Source organism: Mixophyes fleayi, chromosome 4 (genome assembly GCF_038048845.1).
Source record: "Mixophyes fleayi isolate aMixFle1 chromosome 4, aMixFle1.hap1, whole genome shotgun sequence".
Classification (NCBI taxonomy): domain Eukaryota; kingdom Metazoa; phylum Chordata; class Amphibia; order Anura; family Limnodynastidae; genus Mixophyes; species Mixophyes fleayi.
In genome coordinates, this window is record NC_134405.1 from 281,909,775 (window position 1) to 281,925,722 (window position 15,948).

Consider the following 15,948-nt stretch of genomic DNA (forward strand, 5'->3'; position numbering starts at 1 on the left):
CACATTGATTCCAGCTATATTTAGCTTGGCATAAAAAATAGCCAGGGGCCATTTTCTCAAATTTACGTCTGACATCAAAAGACCAAAAAAACACAGAACCTTAAAAAAAATATATAAAAATAAAATGGAAGTAGCTGGGGAAGCTGTAAGTATTTTTTTCAATAATCTACAATACATAAGGAATTTTTTTTTTTCTTTTTATCCACCTTTATCACATATAGTCATTCATTACAAAACCAATGAATCTGGAGGACAACAGACATCAACCCCTCCGAATGCAGAAACTGGAACACAATCGCTGACCCAGGAAATGTGGCTTCAGTCCTCATGACAGCCTTTTTGGGTCTGTCACTTTCTGTTTCCATCTCATGTCATCATGGACACTCTGCGCATTGTGTAGATCTGTCAACTTCCCTATAGCAAAACAACCGCTGACCATACTCTTGTCAGTGTTTGTGCATCTGTGCATCTGGGTCATTTCAGACCACATTGGGTGTTGTGGCTGGAGTGTCCCAGCCCATCTTTAGTCGTATGCTGAATATTTTTGCTGTGGGCTGTCCTGTCCCGCATCCATTAATTTATACATCTTCCATTCAATGAAGAGTCCCTTGTGCCCATAAAGTGACAGTTAGCCATCATAAGTAGATTTCTATGGTATACATACAGCCCTAATCCCATTGAGTGCAAATGAAGCTATTTTTAGGAATAGAAAGCATTTCAACATGATAAATGTTTAGCCTATGTATTTCTCCTCATTCGGTGCCTGGTTGCTAAATGGCTCGGAAGCAGGTATAATTCATTTGCCTTCGTGCAATCAGGCATGTGGCGTAGATAAGCACAGAGCCAAAGGGGTGCAAGGCCACATGAAGACGAGTGACTATTAGGTACTTTTTTAACTTTATATTGTATATTGTTAGTGTTACAACTCTGTCTGTTGTTTGTACCTAGCAGCAGTGCCTCATACCACCAGAGGTGCTGCTGTTCTGCTCCTGAACTCTGCAACATGCCTGAAGGAGTTAATCTCCTTGTCTGATGCTAATTAGAACTGCACCTGTTGCACTGCTTTAAGTACCTGCCTCTAGCTGTGCTCTGAGCAGTTCATCCGTTTGTTCCTGGCTGCTGCTAACCTGCTCCTGTGCTAATTGAGATATACCTGCTGGATTGAACTTCTGTGTATGACCCCTGCCTGTACCTTGGACCTTGCCTGCTTGCCTGAGACCCCGAATCATTTGCCTGTACCTTGGACCACGCTATTCTGCCTGTTGCCCTGACCTTTTGGACAGACTTCTGGACCTCGCTAATTTGCTTGATCTCTGCCTGGCTATTTGGATTTGTTTGTCTGATCACTGCTTTATCCCTGGACTCTGTCTGCTTTCCTGGGCAGCCTTGTGCCTTCTGGACTGGGGTAAAACTTATTATACTTGTTCCTGCCATTTTACTATACAGTCTCTTTTGAAACCTGTTATCCGTGGATTTGAGTTATCTTTGTTAATATATTTACCTGAATAAAGACACTTTGCCTTACACTACTGTTGCTCTTCGTGAATGCATTGGGATTCATAACAGTTAGGCCTTTTTTCCTAAATAGATTTTTATACATTGGACTAATAAGAGGTTTGTTTAAAAAATCTTTGCATTATGGTGTACTTATGTAAAAATGTGTGGAATACTGTTGGATTATAATTGTGCCATATCATGTCAAAATCTCTCCCTCATTGGTTATGAGCTTTTTTCTCTTCAAAGGAGACAATGCTTACACTTTCTGTCCTTGGCTACTAACTTCCACTTGACACTCGCAAACACAGTAAGAGGTTGCATACAATGCCGCACATACGTCAACCAGATAATTTATAGTATGAACTTTAGAGACTTTAAAAGCCCAATTCCATTGCCTTGAGTGGTCTGGTGGAGTCCTTATTTATGCGCTGAATATTGTGTGCAACATCATTTCTCTGTGTGTAATATTTCACAATACCGCCATACAGAGTGGGATCCATGGATGGAAGAGGAAGAGGAAGAGGTTGAGGTTGATGGCCAGATGGAAGATTGTTTTGTGGTTGGGAGAGGACTCTCACTCTATCTGCCCCACACCCTGCGCTATGTGTTCGTCAATGCAGTCCAATGCTTTGTGCTCCAGAGTGTTCAGGTCCAGGGACTCTATGGGACCACTACCTGTCCCCCTTACATGTTTGCGGTTGTCTCAGAGTTTGTCTTTAAGCCTGAGTTTAAAGTCCCGCTACCTGTGTAAAATGTCCAAAGTTAATTTTGCTAAGAAAGCTGCAATGTATATTAGCAAATATTTACTAAATACTAGTGCAGACATACATATAGATATAAATGTAATTGTTTAGGGGCCTAAAGGTTTTACAATAAATACAGATTTCTACACATCCCTAAACAATTTTAATACTAAAAGAGGTCACAATGGAATTATAAAGATTTTTAGATTTTGTAAATATTTTTGGTATATTATTCACTTGCCCTGCACAACATTTGCGGGTTTGACAAAATTGAAAGAAGGTGGGCATTTTTAAAATGTATTCTGAGTGTTATGATTAATGAGGTGTTTGTAATGACAGCAAAGGAGTCAGGATAGGTTAAGGATTTATCTGTTGTATTCTAGCAAAAACACACCATTGCAAAAATAATGGAGCCCTGAGGCTGAAGATTGAACATAGTATAAACAAAATTCATTCCAGGAATCGCAGGGTATAAATAAAACTTAATGCGGGTGTTGCTGGATAGGTACAAAAAGTCTCTGAAAAGTATACTGAACAGCAGGTAAATGCAGGAAAAGAAGGACCAGCAGATGATTAATAGACACAGGTAAATGCTGAGAAGCCATGGAGGCCCCGCTGGAGGAAACAGAGAACCCATCATAGGCCCCTGAAGAAGAATGTAAGTATCTTGATTTAATAATATAGTAGTATATTTTAGTCATACTTGCCTACTCTCCCGGAATTCCCAAGAGACTCACGAATTTCGGGGAGTCCTCCCAGATAACAGTAAGAGTAGGCAAAACTCCTGCATTCGCCGAAATTCGGATCTACCGGGGGAGAAATCTTAAAAGTTGGCATGTATGATTTTAGTTTGCTTTTTCTGCAGAAATGTAAAGATCTCAGAAACCATTTCTTTGCTAAATCTGTGTTTGCATAAGGAAATATTGCTATTATACAGGTGTATGACTTAATGAGCATGATAAGGGTTTGCCCATAGGTAAAGCAACCCCCATAATACATCTGCATGTGTCCCCAAAATGCTGTCCTCTCTCCAGTACTGTGTTAATATTATAATTAAGATATGATTGGATCATTTTATATTAATGTAGCACCTCTGAACTCTGCAAAGCTAGAAAAATGTGGGACCAAACTACAACCATAGAGCAATGGTAAGTTTCTAACATGTAATAATGTTGTGATGTTAAAATGTAGATTTTTTTTTTCTAGGTGCAGAAATGTGAAAAAAAATATAAAATATTTTTATTAATTATAAATTTGTTGTAATGCTTGTAAAACATTTATTTTTTTTATTTATTAAAAAGTTTGTAGTTTAAAATTACCTTTCTGTGCATGGAATCGTGTAGGTTGATGAGGTAGTGCAGTGAAAGGGTTAATATTTTTATATGCCAGGAAACATCAGTCTTTAGGAGTAATAAGGTCAATTATGGTAATTAAGGAAATGCACGGATGTGCGTTCAGATGTGAATTAGGAGAAAATACCTAGTGAAAAAAGGTGCAATTGCTTCAAAAACAATACGAATAGTACTTTAAAAAAAAACGTAATTACTCTTAAATGCAATTTAAATCACGTAAGTGAGTTACTATCTTTTTCACACCAAAATGTATTCCTGAGATATACTTGGTTGTGAAAACTTATGTACGCACAAGTTACGTGCGCTTTTTAAAAGCACAAGTTGTGTTCTGATTTGAATCAGGCCCAATATATTTTGCAAAAGGTCTGCAAAGGTAACTAGAAAAATTCACCATTCTGACTATATGTGTTGTTTTGAGATGTCTTTCCGATTTACTCAACTTTACACCGACTTTTGCCTTACCAATTATACCGCCCAAAAAGGAAAAATCCCCCAGCACACTGCTGCTAGTAAAATAGCTGTTTTTTTTCTTGTACATAAAAATGCAGAATTCTCAGTTACACACATTTGCAAATGCATGATAAACCACCTTCCCTGTCAAGGTACTTCTGCTAATAGGGTAGTCCTAACCCTAAGTAATGAGAATCCCTACATTGGATAATACATTCATGTTTTTTTAAATTGAGAGCTAACTTATCAAGAGAAACCCCATGAGACTCCAAATGACAGTAGAGGACCAGCACTTTCCATCAGCTACTGACACCAAAAATGTCTCTCAAACTACAATTCAGAAATGGAAGAGGGTTAATCTATTTCTAGGTTTACAGCAGGAGCATGGAAGGTTGGGGTTATCCAAAAAGGAAAAAAATACAGAGAAAAATCTCTAAACACATTGCTGTGAACTAGAGAAAGAGCTGCTTTCTTATTGTGCTTACAAATGCCGAATTCTCAGTTGCACACATTTGCAAATGTTTGGTAAGCCACCCACCCTGTCAAGGCACTTCTGATAAATAAAGAGAGTACCTACAATTGGTCATACATCCATGTGTTTTTAAATTAAGAGCTAACTTACCAAGAAGTACCCCAGGAGCCTAGTATTAAAAAATAAAGAATAAATAAAAAGTGACCTCCCCTCAAAAGAAAAATATGACTGCATGAATCCATTTTTCATTCCATCAATGTTCAGACTATATGTTATGCATCTCTGCTCATCTGTACCACTGGTACCAAATTTCCAGGGGGTGCCTCTTTTGTTCTGAGACAGTCAGTCATATGGCAGGAGTTATCACAGAGGTAAGGTGAACATGCGTGGCTATTAGATAACAATAATTTATTTACATAAAATTAGTGGACATGTCTTTGCCCCAGTGCTCCATATATTTTATAATGCAGCTATCCTTTTTAAAATAATAATTCTTTTCAAATATATTTAAGACAATGTCGTCCCTCTCTAAACCTACTAATTTCTGAAAACTTTAAAGTGTCTGTAGTAACATATTATTCAACCACATACAAAAATTAGCTTTTTCTAAAGTGTGATTTTTCTATATTTAGGGGACAGCATCTACCCTTTCCAACATTGGCTCTTCATTCCTATATTAAATCCAGCCTCAGACCAAAAACTTGCAATTAATCCCATATGTGCCTCCGTCAGGTCAATCATTGTTAGACCATTTTGGCTTCTCAAAGCATATTTTCATTGCCTTGACCTATCTAGACCAGCCCTCATGTATGCACCGGATGTTGGGTGCCACATTATTGGTCTTTGTGGCATTTTTCAGAAAATCACAATTAGTAGTGGGGTACCTTTTGAGGAGGAGGTCAAGATTGCTTAAGAGGAGGCATAGAATGTGGAAGTGGAACCTTCCACTTTCTAAGAATAACTGAGCTGCCAGAATTTTATAAATCAACAATACTTCAGTTGTAAGTGCAAAAAAAACATATTTTGAAACACAAATAATGCATTTTCTCCCATTTTCTATTATGGAACTTAAACATCTAATAATTGATTATCTAAACCATGATAATTTGTGTTTATGATATTACACAATTATACTTCTATAATATATGCTGCATGAAAATGTGGCTGAGATGTGTTTCTAAGTCATGTTGACACAAGTTAATTTTCCATACAAAATAGGATTTGTTAATAAACCCAACATAGATTTCACCATGCAGAATATATTTATGAACTCAGCCAAATGTATTTTCCATCTTTACTAGCAACATATAACCTTTAATCTACTCCGTATGTAGTATTAATTGAATTGAACACCAGCAGGAAGAGCCTAATATCTTTATTGTGCCAAAGAGAAAAAGTAAATTTATTTTTGGTATGTGAAGTCTTTTTATCATAGGGTAGATGTTAGGTTGGGGGCTACTGGAGCAGAGCCAAGTCTTGACTCACTACTCCCTCAGGTTCAGTGTCACTGAGGCTGGATGCGGGAAAAGGCACTGGGCTAATTGAGGAGGGCCACCAGTGCTGCACCTACTTACACTATTGCTGTTGTGCTGTTGTCTGTGCCTACTGGTCCTTCATCTCCTGGAGGGTTGTAGTGAAAGTTATTAGTAGCGGTTTGTTGTAGAAACCAACTTGTTGGACTACTCCAAGAGTCTCAGTGATGTTGAATGTGCAGGACCAGAAGGCGGAGAGGAAGTTGGCATACTTGATGGTTACTCCTCCAGCTCCTCTTGTTGTTCTTCCACTGGGAGGATACCAGGTGAATGTTTTGCTCTTTTTTCTTGCAAATTGTTTGGTGAGACTGTATTTGTTAGCAGATACAGTACCCTTAGGAGATTTGCAATCACTTTGGCAAACAGTCAGTTACCAGCAAAAACAGACTTTATTGCATACAGCACACTCAGTGACTAGTATACTTTGAAGACCAAATGCCAGGTGATTTATCATACTAATCCTTAATCCACAACTCTTTTCAAAGGAGTTACAGTCACCGGTCCTTATTAGCACTGTCCCACCTGCTGAGCCACAAATTTCTGCTCCTCTACTAGCAAGGTAGACACCAAGTCCAATATTTCCCCACTTTGGATAGGTTTTCAAAGTGACAGGGTCAATGGAAGCTTCCATGATCATGAGTTACAGACACTATCCACTGTGTCAAAACCAGTCTAAAACGCATCATAACCATTAGTCAGAACTGTCCAGACATAAGAGTCTTGGTGGGGCAAACCTTTCTCTATCCCTTGTCTGGCTCCTATGATGGTCTCCGGGGCCATCATTAAATAGCTCTCCTTCACATGATTGGTTCCTGCTTAGCAGGAAGGTGGTCATATAGCCTCCCCCAGGCACTCAAGTGAAAGCAGGCACCTTGGTGAGCAGCTTTAGGCAGTCTAGCTGTGCACAAAGTTGAACAATAGGTACCCACTTTACCAGTCAAAAGGTGCATAATCACATTAGTCTCTTGTCATCTTGAGCCAAGCACCAGTTTAACCTTTCTCTGGGATGTTTAGCTCTAGACAGACCTGAACAACATGGCCTACGGGAAACAAATGAAATCCCACAAACTCTAAAATACCCATCTTGTAAAACTCCTTAGGTGCCCCTGGTCAGCTGGGCACCCTGTTGACTACAAATGAATGTAGCTCCTTTTAGGGGGCATGTCAAGACCTCTAACTGCGCAAAGGGAACCCATCTGAGTACATTTAAGAACAGTATAGTGATAAACCTGGAAACAAATATTACCATATGTAAAATCATATTTCTACAATTGCTAAGTATTGGCAAGATGGGCTAGCACTCTTGGATAACTTTGTGTGGAGACAGCTTAAGGGCAGGTGACTACTCCTCATTTTTTGACATGATGGGCATGTTTATTTGGAAACAAACAATATTAATAAAAATATATTAATTTTTGGACTGAAAAAGGCAACCATTTACATTTGTGACCCAATGTGATGCCATGCAGCAATCAGCATAGGAATTGTTGAAAAAAATCATGCAGTTGCAATCATGCAAGCTGCATGGTTTACCAAGCTGGAGCTCCTGCTTTTGACTGCATGCATGTACAGGTAGCTTCAAATAGAGGTACGTGTCACTGCAAGTGCCCAAAAAGAAAGGACATAGAAAGCCACTAAAAGCCATATTCGCTAAAAGCTGGGTAACAGGTGCTCTATAGAGCAACGGCAGAGGAGCGATCTAAGGTGGAGGTTGTCACTAAGCTGCGGTGGAAGATTAGGAGGCGTAAATTAAGCAGTTCATTTTCATGAGAATTGTTCCCAAAGATGGCATAATCCTCAAGGATTATGGAAATTTGTTGTTAAAAAAATGTGTGATTGTTAAAAGTCCTCACCCCCATCCAGGGAAAAAAATACTAGCTAATTGTTATTGATAACTTCAGAAAGAAATATAAGCATAAAACATCATAATATGCAGAAATGATTACAACATTAAGATTAGTTATTGTTGCTATTTAATAAATTTGTTGTAGCCAAAAGTAAAAGTTTGCTCAAGGTTTAATGCAAGCTATGTAATCAAACAAAAATGCACAAAGAGAAGTGAGCAATACTATGTGCATTATTTATTTATTTTACTTTCTTTGAAAAACTTCAGAAATCTTTAGTGTCTGGCTCAGCATAGAGGCATAAAATCACTATTTTTCCAGACACATATTTTATCGTAAATTCCTCTAACTTTGCCTACAACTCATCATCAGGCCCATAATGTTTCAGCACCATTACCTGTTCCATCAAGAACATCCTTTGTATTCAGCATGGTGGCTAAGTGGTTAGCACTTCTGCCTCACAGCACTGGGGTCATGAGTTCAATTCCCGACCATGGCCTTATCTGTGCGGAGTTTGTATGTTCTCCCTGTGTTTGCGTGGGGGTGCTCCGGTTTCCTCCCACACTCCACAAAAACACACTGGTAGATTAATTGGCTGCTAACAAATGTTATGCACGTCTAGTTGCTATCCAATAACGATTGTCGATTGCCGAAATGTGGTTCCAAAGCACAATGTGATTTAATAGCCAAAAATAGTAGAATAACAATCAGAATAAAATAAGTACAGCCGTTACTTATCGCAGGCGCCATGGATCCAGTGTATAGTCATTCAGGTCTGAAGGCTGTGGTCAAGTAGACTGTCCACTGGGTCCAGAGCCCCTGCTTATATACAGTTAGTGAATACAGTAAAACAATGCAGGTGAAAATGGACCAAATGAATGAAAATGAGAATCACTTAAATTCAATTTGCCAATCTCTAATTTGAAGGTAGTCCTGAGCCGTTGTATTGAACATATTGATCGTTGAGTACTATTAATGTGACCCATTTCCCTTTTCCCAGTTGGTTCATTTTAATGTAATAGTTAAGTCTTTATCAAGGCAGTATTTTCCAAATAAAACACTAACAGGAAATTGCCTAGCGCAGAAGGAGATAAGCAACAGTGACAAAAGGGGATTATTTTATATATGATTTAGTATTTCTAACACCCAGACCCAGAACTCACCTCTTCGGAGAAAGAGAGAGGGGAGGAGGAGCCACTAGCTGGGTAAGACTTACATAATGCTGGAAACATAATGGCCAAGGATCTGTAACGGCCATAATGCCTGAAGAGTCAGAATGGAAGTCAGAGCAAACCAGAAGAGAAAAGTTTGGCACCAGAGAAGGAGAAGAATGGGAGTGTGACCAAGGAGGAAAGAGGCACGGCCATCCACTGGATGCTTAAGATGCAGAGTAGGCAATTCAAGGGAGCTTGAGAGAGTAAGTCTTGAATGCAATGAAAAATAAAATACGAAGGAGGAAAAGACTGCAGAGAGTATCTGAATGCTACAAAGTCTGTTTGTCTAATAGCGAGAGCTGCTAGAGTCACAGGGAGATCTGCCAATATTAGAGGGAGAGCTGCCAATTCCAGAGAGAGATCTGCAAGTGTCAGAGAGCAGGTAAAGCTACAAGCTGCTTTACCTACAAATAGCATGTTGCCACTACCAGAGAGTGACCTGTCATTGCAAAAGTGAAAGCTGTTAGATGAAGAGCTATCATTATCAGGGAAAAGGCTGTCAAAGAAGTGTGCAGAAATCTTTTCTTCTTTTTTTGTAATCAGAACTCTACCTGAACTTCAACTGTGGGGCTCATGAGGGATATGGTCTCAAGGAACTTATTCCTGCTGAATACAATCACCACTCTCAGGGTTAAATTTGTTAAACTTGGCAAGGACCATCTATGAGCACATTAGGCCTTGTTTCATTCTAACGCCTAAAAGTGTTGTAGCAGAGAAACACAAAAATCCCCTGTGAGGCTTGAAACCATTGATATTTTAACAGTACATTTATACAGTAAAACAAAATGGGGATGGGTTGTATGTAGAGGCAACTTACTGTAATTTCTTCCCATGGCTACATTTTGTCTAAAAATGTCCCTCATAAAAACTTTAACAATGTTTGGTCTGTTCTGTTAATAAGCAGCATCTGGAAAAAGTCCACATTGAACATCATGTTGTATAATACAGTTATTGTCTCACAACAATTACAGTTCAGGTAATGAAGAAAATTTCAGAAGGTAAACATTAAAACAAAATTAGATGTAGCCCATGTTTGCTTATGTAATGGAGTGGTTGCATATCTCTTACAACCTATGCTTCATATACTCTACATCCAGGCCTACCTCATTCCTCTTCATCTCAGGATACAGTGATTATTCGATGCTAACAGGTCTACCAGTGCAGGCATATTTAGCAGCAATAAAACATGCACTAAGTGGGGGGCGTGGTTTAGACGCCATTCAGTGTGGCACGTTTTTATTGAGGTCCGACCAAAGGTCTAAATTTTGGGTATAAGCCCTCGGATTTGGCCCTGATAGTTTGCCCCGGCTCACCCCCTGACCATCGAGGAAGCTGTGGAGTCTCCCTACTCACCGCTGAGTCCCCCGGCACTTTACCATCTGTGTCCGGGCGGTGTTGGCCTGCTTGGTGTGTCATCAGCCTCCTGCCTTTGCAGCTTCAAGCTTCTTCAAACACTGCCTGCCGTCTGCTAGCAAGTGCCAGATTACACTGCCACCTGCTTGGCTGCCTGTGGTGTGCTCCGCACGAACTCGCCTGCCATGCGGCTCAGTCTCAGTACCGACTACCCCGTCCCTAGTTACTGGGTCTTATCTGGAGCTCTGGGTCGGCGGTCACGTGGGGACATTGCAACTGTGGACGAGAGTGCAGGCTTGGCTGCTCCGACAATATTGGAAAAGTCCCACTTCCGGTTTGGGTCCCCAGGCTCTGGCGTCTGTGCCGCCTCTGCCGCGATGCTTCCAGTGGTGGTGTGGCCTATCGGCGTCATGTCAACAGTCTCTGCAGCTCCACCATCGCTGTTTCAGCCTGCCTTGTCTCTGGTCCTATCAGCAGGTCAGTGGAGGAGTCAGTGTTTGTGGCTTGTGTATTTCTGACTGGGCTGCTGGAAGGAAGCTGTGTCCCATTGCCACCAGTTCCTCTGTGCTTAGGATGACCAGGATCTGGAGCTGTGAGTAGGCTGAGAAGTCCATATCATCTGCAGGTGAGCTTTTGCTGCCACCTGTTGGCTATATTACAATATTACAATTGTTGTTCCAAAGTATCACAGCCTGTACTTAATATCAAGAAGGTGAAAGTTCTCCCTGACAAACAGTTATCTACCTGTCTTCCACCTTGACAACAACTTATCTGTAATAACCAAACGTAATTGGCTGGACACTGATCTGTTACAGCTTCTGGTGTAACCAGACAGATACCTGGAAGGAAGCTCTTACAGCAACGATGTAAGTAGCCTGATATCTAACAATGCTTTCCCCTCCCATGTGACCGCCTCTGTCCCTACAATAATTGCATTTGCCTAGCTTCCTACCTGCTTCGAATACCAACGGGCTCCTATAATTCAGTATGCCACCTAAGAAGAATAATCCTAGCTCTCTAACTCCTCATAAATGATTTTCTACCTAAAGCTCCCTCTAAACCGGAGGCTTCTCCTTCTGGCAGGGATCGCCCTCAACTTACTTCAGCCTCTGAGGCGGGCACTCCTTTGTTATCCTCTCCTCCTTCGGCCATGAGTTCTGACCCAGAGCTGGATGCCGCACTCGCAGTCCGCACTCTACACAAGATGTTGACTGCCTTCAGAACAGACCTGGCTAATGAACTTTGGACCTCGATTGGCAACTTGAAAACAGAAGTTGCAGAATTTGGTGCCTGCACAGATCAACTGGAGTCCAAGATGGAAGAAGTGATCGCTTCTCATAATGACCTACTTACCTCTCGCGACCATCTAAAAAGCGAGGTAGCTTTTCTTAAGGATAAGGTGGCGGATATGGAGGACTGTTCTTGCAGGAACAACGTGAAGATAAGGGGCATCCCCGAAACGGTTCTGGCTTCGGAATTGGAGGGCTTTGCCACTTCACTGTTTAGAAAGCTATTACCTTCAGCTGATATTAAAGACCTCTTAATCGATCGTATTCATAGGTTACCTCGCCCACGTTCAGCTTCCAGTAAACAGCCAGAGACACTCTTCTACGAATCCATTTATTTCCTTTTAAGAAAGCTATTCTTCGGGCTGCCCGGCACCCTGACAATTTTGATCATCTAGGCGATCTTCAATTGTTCCAGGACCTTTCCCTGACAGCCATTAACAAAAGACGATCTTTTCAACAGATTACAGCTGCACTGCGAGCTCACGATGTGTCTTATCGATGGGGATTTCCAGTCGAGCTTTTGGTCCATCGTGAAGGTTCTACTTATGTCATGTCTTCAATAGAAGCTGGTCTGAAATTTCTGGATGAATGAAAGATGTCACCCCCTGGGGTTCCTCAAAAGCGGCGCTCACCACTCACTTCAGATTGGTCTCAGGTTCCGAGGGACTAGTTTTTATTCCATCTATACTTGGGACTGTCCATGTTCCTATCTTGAACCGTTTTGATTTTGGCTGTCTAGTTTGGTTTGTTTGCATACTTTTAGGTTGATTTTTTTCTATCCTGATTGTATTATTTACATATGTTTAATGTTAACCCGTCAAATGGGTGGGGTTTAGCACTCCTTCCACCCCCCACATGTTACCCATTTTGCCACTACATTTCCTCTGTGGCAAATACTCTAGCCCAATTTCTCGGGCTAGTTTTGCTTGTTCCTTTATGTTTTTTTTTATTCTTCCCCTCTCCTTTCCCGCCCTCCCCCAATGGTTGCTCCTGATAATTACCTTTTTGCTTGTATACTTTCATAGCCATCCACAGAGTGCATTGATTGTATGGTTAAATTTTTCTCTTTGAACGTTAGGGGTCTAAATTCTCCTAACATACGCAGGATAGCTCTTAAAACGTTCCACAAATATAGAGCAGACGTAGTGGCCTTGCAAGAAACCCGTTTTTCTTCCCACTCTTCCCCCTTATTTTGTCACTCTAGGTTCCCCACATTGTACTCGCCCAGTGGCCCTTTCAAGAGAAATGGAGTTTCCATTATTTAGCACACGCGTCAGTTTCTCCCTGCTGACAAAAACAGAGGATAAATCTGGCCGCTATCTGATTCTTGTGGGACTGCTGGGCGAGAAAAAAGTAACTATAGTATCACTTTATGCCCCTAATTCCCGCCAGGTCCCCTTTCTAAAATCACTCTGTGAAGAGATGTCCAGAGTTCAACAGGGCCATTTGATCATAATGGGGGATTTTAATCTAACTCTCGACCCTAAACTGGAAAAATCACATACCCTGACTCCTAGTAGTACTCGAACCAACTTAGGGCCCTCATTAGTATTCTGTAAATTATTGGCGGATTGTGACCTTTAAGATATATGGCGGGTTGATTCACCGGGGGACAGACATTATACTTACTACTCAGCTGTTCATAATTCATACTCTAGGATTGATATGATCCTGACGGATAAGTGGTCCCTACAACATAGCGGTTCTGTAAGAATTTTTACCAATACCTTGGTCTGATCATGCTCCTGTTGTATGGTCTTGGGACCTTCATCAATCTAAGATTTCTCCTAGGCCTTGGAGAATGCCTTCATATCTTCTTTCCTCCCTCAAACTGAGAACTGATTTTTTGGAAGCTTTATCGCTTTATACTCAAACTAATAGTCCAGAACATACATTTCTGGCTACACATTGGTGTGCTTTAAAAGCAGTTCTCAGGGGTAAAGCCATACAACTAGGCGTCCGTATGAAAAAACAATATCTTAACCGTCAAAAAACTCTTGAGTTTCAATTGGCTACCCCTAGAGGCTCAAAACCAACCACACCCTTCTAAATCTTTGCAGAAAGAATTGGACAGTGTAAGGAAACAACTAAATACCCTCTTTATCTCTTGCATAAATAACGTTTTAACAAAACTACGTCAAAAATTTTACACCCTAGGGAATAGGGCAAGTAGGTTGTTAGCACGTAAGTTAAGAGGTAAACAGGCTTGTAATAGAATCAGAACCCTTCACAATTTTCGTGGCACAAAATCCCATAACCCTGCTGAGATTGCAAATATTTTTCCCGACTATTATACTAAACTTTATAACTTGAAAGACGATTGCAGCATTCCCCAACCTACTTCTGACCCAATCTCTGCTTTCCTGGCTCATTTAAATCTCCCCACACAAGATAATGACAGTTTAACATCACTTAATCTCCAATTTTAACATCAAGAAGTGGAAGCAGTCATAAAAACCCTACCGATAGATAAAGCCCATGGTCCAGACGGATTTATTAACAGCTTCGATTGTACCTTCCAGGAAACCCTTGTTCCCTTACTCCCCTATATAACAGTGTGTTGGATGGAGGCAGCTTTCTGGCTGAAATGCTCGAAGCTCAGATTATTACGATCCCTAAACTGGGTAAAGATCCCTCAGACTGTAAAAATGATAGGCCCATAGCTCTGTTGAACTCTGACTTGCCAAATTGCTTGCCACTCGTTTAAATCCTTTTCTCTCCCAACTTATTCACTCGGACCAGGTAGGCTTTGTCCTGGCCATCAGGCATCAGATAATACTAGACGCATTTTAAATATGTTCAAATCTATACAGTCTACTCCAGACAAATTAGTATTGCTTTCCCTAGAGGCGGAAAGCGCCTTTGATAGATTACACTGGCTCTATTTGCGGGAGGTCCTAGTTAGATTTGCTTTCCAGGGTAATATTCTTCATTCAATTTTTGCATTGTACCAGGATCCTACAACTAGGATTTATAGTAATGGCTTTCTGTCTCCCCTCTTTCCCATCTCTAATGGAACTAGACAGGGGTGTCCCTTGTCACCTCTTATGTTTGCCCTTGCCATTGAACCCCTGGCTCAAAAAATACAGTCTGCTTCTGATTTTCCAGGGATCACTATACATTCCACTTCTCATAAACTATGCTTATTTGCAGATGATGTTTTTTTATTTGTTTCCAGCCCGAAGACCTCGCTGGTGTCATTGCATCTCTTTTTAGATTGGTATAGTGCTGCTTCTCTCTATAAACTGAATGTTAATAAGTCAGAAGCTTTGCCGGTTAATATTCCCTCCCCCTCCCATGCATCTCTGTAGCAGAAGTTTCCTTTTGTGTGGGCTCATAAGTCATTACCGTATCTAGGTATTCAGATTACCCCTAAGATTGCTGATATTTTTGAAGCCAACTATGTCCCTTTGGATCAACTACAAGGCTGGGTCATATTGCCTCCTTTAAAATTATGTTGCTTCCAAAATTAATGTATATTTTTCACAATGTCAGGAGCCGCGGTGGCCGTGGGCACCGCCACGGCTCACTGCCCCTGGTTCCTGGCGTCCCGGTCGTCATAGCGGTTTTTTCGACCCTGACCATTGCCAAGACAATGGCTGGACGCCGAGTGTGCTAAACAGCGTGCCCCGGCAGGTACTGCAGCCGGACGCAGGCGCTAGTTATATCCCAGCCTGTGGGCTAATTTATTAGGCAATTAATTAATTAACTGGGGCCTGTTGATTATTACAGGGCTGAGCACTGATTGGTTAGTGGCATTATATTAGGCAGGGAGTGCTTAGCCTCCCTGCCGGTTATAGCGTCCAGTTTACCTGTCAGCTAACCTGCTCCTGTATTGTGTTGGTGGAAACCTGTTGGATTGATTTCTTGTGTATGACCCCTGCCTGGACTTTGGACTTTGCCTGTTTGCCAGTGACCCTGACCCTTCAGCTTGTACCTTGGACTCTGCTATCTTGCCTGTGACCCCGACCTTTGGCGTGTTTATTGACTACCCTGCGTGACCCTGTGACCCTTGACCTCAGCTACTGTCTGACTATTCGCTGCTTTCTATTCAGCCTTCTGGCCTGCCACTACGGGCCTGTATTACAAACCCACACTACACCTGGAGTTAAGTCCTGGGGGCATCTGAGTACCGGTGAGCACATCAAGCTCTAAGGGAACGGCGGCTGCTAAAGGTGAAGACCTCCGCCATCTAGTTCTGT